Consider the following 6,000-nt stretch of genomic DNA (forward strand, 5'->3'; position numbering starts at 1 on the left):
AGTATAAAACCTCTATGTTTTCTTTACTGCTTCTATATAATTAGTTCCTTTCTATAGTTTACTTCTACATTATTGTGTCCAAAAGTTTTGGGAACTAGTTTTAAACACAAATTGATTTCGAATGCCTTGGACGAGACCCATCATCCATTGATATCTGTTCGAGAAAATCTTTTTAATTTTTGGAAAGTCTAAGGTTTTATCCATCAATTTTAAATTACATAATCATCCCCCCCCTATTTCTAGTGTGTTTCAGGTACTTCAATTTTAAATTCCATAATCATACTCCCTCAAAGTATCATAATGATCTTCCCCTATGGTAAAGTACATTGTCTACATAGAACTGATGCTAAGTTAAGTCTAAGAACATGAAAAGTGTAATATTTGCAATGGTGAATGAAGGTATGATGCTTACATTGCTGGTATGTAGTCCCTAGTGAGTTAAGTGAGGTCCTTTGTTGAACCTAAAGCTCTATATGTTACTTTAAGTACCACCAGTACCATAGTGTTATCTCTGTTGTAAAAAAAAATTCTAGTTTGAGAGAACTTAGTATATTTTCGATAGCAACCATTTTGACAATAAGGGATGATGTTAACTAAAAGTAATAGATGCAAGATGTCAATATTCCTATTGAAATACATTTTGATAAAGGTAGGTTTTCGATAATCCACTCAGCACGTGAAGAATGAAAATGCTCAAATGGAAAGTTCAAGTTTGAATTTGAATTCAAATTCAAAAAGGAAGTTGCTCCAGTTGGTGACAGAGATCAAGCAAAGACAATCAGATGTGCCAAGATTTAAGTAGTTAAGAAATTATTGTACACATGTCGAAATTCTAGAATTCAATCGTTATTAGTATGTCTATAAATAAGGTCACTGACAATCATTTTTCGTTGGATTGAATCACTACCAGTCAAATCCTCACATACTTTAATCACGCTGCTCACACAAAAATGGCTATTAGTTCAAAGATCACAGTCTATATATTCATCTCACTTTTAATGAAATTTTTTTTGTTTACTTTCTTATATCTTTGTGAACCATTATCTCTTTTCAATCACTATTTCTTCTCTAAACTTTGTTCTTATCCAATCTCAATCACTTATTACTATCAAAATTACTAGTAGTATTGTTATAAAATCTATTACTAAGTTTATCATCAACATTATTACTATAAAAAAATGTTACTATCAAAATCATTCTAATCTATCTATTGAAATTACTTCTATAAAAATTATCAATATGGATATTTTTATGTCTCACACCTAAACATTTATTTGTTAATAAAATCATTAGCGTGAAAATTATTGATTGAAGTAAAAACTCTTTTCGAAAGCTATTTATAATTTTAAGGATTAACACATAACCTTTAGAGTTGTTTGAAAATTCTAATGAATGATATTCTCCCTTATGTTTTGTGTGGATGAATCCTTGTACAACTACTATTGTTATGTGTTGTTTTTTAACCCTTAAATGTTGTAGTGCTTTCCCTATACTAATAGACTTGTAAAACATCCTATGCTTAGTGCCACTTATAAGGTTTTGCGAAAGGATTAAGGTTTAGAAAGAGAGAACGAACCCTCTAAAATGCGTTAAGTAAGTTAAACATTAGCTGGATCAATGTGAGTTTTAGGAATGGTTGACTCCTTGTGAGTTATAGGATTAGTTGACTCAATGTGAGTTTCAAGAATGGCTAACTCCATGTGAGTTATATATAGGATTAGCTGAACTGGCTCAATATGATACCTAGGGAATGGTTTTCATAAGTTATTGGATGGTTACCTCTTTTCAGAGTTACAGGATGACAATTCAAGTATAAACAATACATACATGTCGTAGCACAAGCTTACACTTATTCCTTATTTTCATTCTTGGTGTCAATACTATGTGGTTGTGAATATTGTGGATGAGTATGATGAGAAAAGTAATGCATAAGAATTGTGATGTTTGCCTTTGAATATCTAAACATGCGGTAACCTATGGGTCACTTGTCCTTACATTCTTAATTGTGTAAGATTAGACTTAATTGGCTTAATCATGTTTCACGTATTAAGAATATATGATGCAATGATTAGGTTAGCCATATGATTTATAATAATTTTGGGCAAGATTAAACTTAATTGGCCTAATCATGTTTCATTTAACACCAAGGCATATTTATAAAAAAAAATTTAAAACGTTAGAAAAACACAAAGGTAACAAGAACTCAAAACAATCTTAAAAAAAGAGAAAACAAGAACTCAAAACGTAGAGAAAAGGACAATGAACCAATGAGCATAGGGACGAATGACAGATAGAAGTGAAACCCACAAGTCACAACATAGCAAATACAAAAGTGTTTTTTCTCTTTTTAATGGGTTGGAGAACTGTAAGAGAGAAGCTAAATTTATACGGTAAATGTGAATGAAAAGTTAAAAGAATCTAACTTTCAAATAAGATCTATATATAATAATATATAATAAGTCTTATAAATGAGATGTCTATGGAAAAGACTATTGTGCCCATACCTAGGAGCCTGACACGTGTACCCCTGTAGTTGACAAAATTGGAATTTTGAAAAACTTGCAAGATTGACACGTGCTTTGCTTATTTCCATTTTTCTCTCTCCCGTGGAGTCTGGAAAGCTTTCCACGTGCTTTGCTTTTTTCCATGTTTCTCTCTCCCGTGGAGTTTGGAAGTGTGCGTTCCCAAGCCTTTTCGCTTTCCATTTTATCTTTCCATTTCTCTCTCTCCCGTGCTTTCTAGAGCTAGTACTCTGGGAGGAGTAGCGATTTGGCGATTGAAGATGCGAAGGAAGGCACCACACTAAGTAAGGTTGCGAGAATGGAAAGCGTTTTAGAGGTTGTTTCCTTTTTGTAGCATTTTGGTGTTTTTTGTCTCTTTATTTTGACCTATTTACAAAATTCGTTGTTTTGTGCTTTGTTCTGTGTTCAGAGTTTCATGGGGGCACAAAAAAAGTTTTATTTTTGTTGATAGAGGGTTTTACTCGGTTGAAACGTTGCTGCTTCTGCTCGCTCTTAAGGTGATATTTTATTCTTTTTTCTATATATGTTGAGATCTTATAGAAGAGGCAGTGTGGTATAGTCTTATTATTAATACACAGAAGAGGCTGTGTGGTAGTCCTGTAATTTTGACATGGGTTGAATTCGATCTTTTTGTGATGATGAGCAGGACCCAACTCAACATACTGCTATTGACAACTTAATGGTTCAACAGCTTGATGGAACTGTTAACGAATGGGGTTGGTGCAAGCAAAAGGTGCTTAGCTGATGGAACTGTTATTCCACGTTACCACGGGTTTGAATAATCATTTTGTTTATGAATGCATGTTTGGATTTCCTTTTATTTTTTTCCAATTATATAGGTAACCCTTAAATTTTCCCTTCAGTTTATGCATGTTTGAATTTCCTTTTATTTTTTCCAATTATATAGGTAACCCTTAAATTTTCCCTTCAGTTTATGCATGTTTGGATTTCCTTTTATTTTTTCCAATTATATAGGTAACCCTTAAATTTTCCCTTCAGTTTTTTGAGTTTATATATGTATTCCCTGAATTGATCTAACATGAATAGCTTTCTAAGGGTACTCTTCTCGGGATGAGGCAAACCATTTTTGAGTTTATATTTGATTCCCTGAATCGAAGGTACCCTTCCTTCAGTTTTTTGAGAATATATATGTATTCCCTTTTGTGATCACAACAATTTGGTGCTGTCAAGTGGGTTGGTGTTCTTTTTCTCAGGGGATTGCAACAGCCATAGATGTTTAAACACATAGATTGCTAACCAAGATAGCATTGCTGGAATTTCTCGCATGAGGTTTGTCTGCACAACTCTAGGATCCGCAGCACTAATATGCAACAATACAGAAACTGAATGTAAAAGGTGAAGTAGAATCCATGAGACAAGAATAAAGCTTTATACAAAAAAGTTTAATACATTTTGCACCTCTTTTTCATTTGTCTCATTTTTTTATTCACTTTCACCCAGAAGATTGGATCCTCTAATCTAGCGACCCAAACCCACTCCAATAAAGCCATGATTAGTTGTTACTTAGACAAATTTAGCTTAAAAACTGATCAAAAGTGGATTTATATAAGTGTAGCAGGTGCTATTTAAACCTTTTTTCCTATCCAACTCATTGGATGATTATGCAGTTACAATCTGGTGCATTTCTTGTGGTATCACTTAGTTTTAATAAAAATTATTACCTTACTAGAAAAACCACTTTTCAAGCAACTCATTTTTCCTAAATATTCTTAGATGTTATCCCGATAAATTAACAGTGATTTCCCGATTAAAACATTATTCAAAGGAACTATTATTTTCAGAGAAACCTTCCCAACTGGATTCCAATGCTCTATGTATTCAGAGGATGCAGTTCATAATGGAATTAGAGATTGACCTTCTAGCTTTGGATCAATCGGAGAGGTAATGGAAAAATTATTGGTTGTTTTTCTATTTCATTAATTTGCTAAGCATTGATGGATTTTGTGCTTTACAGGCTGCAGACATATTTTCTGGGCTGGAATCTCTTAATGATTTTCTCACCTAAGCTGCCACTGATAGAGGTGAGTTACTATATTCCTTGTAATTTCCCAAATTACATCAAATCTCTTCATACATCTTAATTTTAGCTTTCAAGAGCATCGCTTTATTGTGTTGGTGCCTTTAAATCTCACTATTATGGTTGACTGGCTCCCAACCAACTGTAATTTGTAAGTATGTCAGACATTGTTCTCCTGTTACTAACTGGCTCCCAATCAATCGTGCCTTTTCAGGAACATTTGGTCCATTTTGAATTATCCATTCTGCAAATTGTGTTTTAAAGTCTGAATTTGCAGTTCTAGACTTCTGGTATGGATTTATTTGGGGAAAATAAAGATCTATATCTTGATGGACTAATTTGATAAGACTAGGAAGTTAACTTTAGCTTTCTAGAAAAAAATAAATAAATATGTCAATTCAACTATGCACACTTCTTTCAAACTACAAATTTTACCTCTTGGCTACCTTGGTTGGATTTATGCAGGCCATGTTGAATTAAATTGTGGCTGAGTTGAAAGGAATTGTATGATTTTGTTGCCAAATCTATAGATGATTTAAGGAGATAATGTTACATGATGCATGTTTTTCCTATGTCTAAGTTGGTTTTTCCTAGAAATGTTCTAAAGAATCATCAACGCATGTTGCGCGCACCTGGGAGGCTGAGACAAACTCATCCAAACATTGTATCTCAAGAGAATAGTGCACCACCATTTCCTTCTATTTTTTAAGTCTTTACTTCACCTTAATAATTGAAATGGAAAATAATATAAAATAATGTTAAAATACAAACTAAATTAAAAGTTACAGATACAATAAAAGGATGAGGAAAGTAAAATGAAAAAAAAATCTCAAAAGTTTCAAATTACACTCTTAAACTCTACGGTCAACATATTACATGAGAGAAAAAATGAAAAGAAAAGCCATAAAATTTTAAAGATTACATAGATAATGACACTCTTAAACTTTGCTATGAAGTCAAAATTAAAAATTAAAAAATGGAATGATTAAAAATTAAACAATCAATTCGAAATTCTCATGTGAAGAAGGAATTGGTTGTTTACTCAGTGTATTTATAACAACAATTGAATATTTTGAACTGAATAGTTTGATTTTACTCTTAAATGCATATTTCTTTGCCTTAATTTTCGTTTTAACCCTTAGGTACCCATACGTGACTAGATCCTCTGTAGTCACTATCAAATACAAAGATGGGATTTGTGACACCCTCTACCCCTCACATATATATTAATAAAAGAATAAAAATTCAAATATTAATTAAAAGTATTTTTAAAACATTTTTAAATACAAGCCTTTCAAATGGGTAAAAGGCTCACATTCACTTTCTTCTACATCATATTCAAACATGTCCAAATAAATAATAAAGTCATCTCGACTCAAAGAAGGCCATCTAAGTTTCATGCAATATAGAACCTATATCCTAATGTCACATCCAATCAGA

The 6,000-nt window shown here is 32.3% G+C and overlaps 1 long non-coding RNA gene across 2 annotated transcripts; it reads left to right on the forward strand.

Annotated features, from left to right (window-relative positions):
- The first annotated feature begins 2,671 nt into the window (after window positions 1–2,671).
- On the forward strand, window positions 2,672–5,265 carry LOC114394503. 2 transcript variants are annotated; one of them, XR_003662782.1, is made up of 6 exons: window positions 2,672–2,838; window positions 2,932–3,019; window positions 3,169–3,878; window positions 4,325–4,424; window positions 4,498–4,564; window positions 4,775–5,265. It is a non-coding gene; the product is annotated as an uncharacterized LOC114394503 (long non-coding RNA). The 2 variants fall into 2 exon arrangements; XR_003662781.1 differs by having other exon boundaries at window positions 2,672–3,019.
- The last annotated feature ends 735 nt before the right edge of the window (window positions 5,266–6,000 follow it).

Source organism: Glycine soja, chromosome 18 (assembly GCF_004193775.1).
Source record: "Glycine soja cultivar W05 chromosome 18, ASM419377v2, whole genome shotgun sequence".
In the NCBI taxonomy this organism is placed as follows: domain Eukaryota; kingdom Viridiplantae; phylum Streptophyta; class Magnoliopsida; order Fabales; family Fabaceae; genus Glycine; species Glycine soja.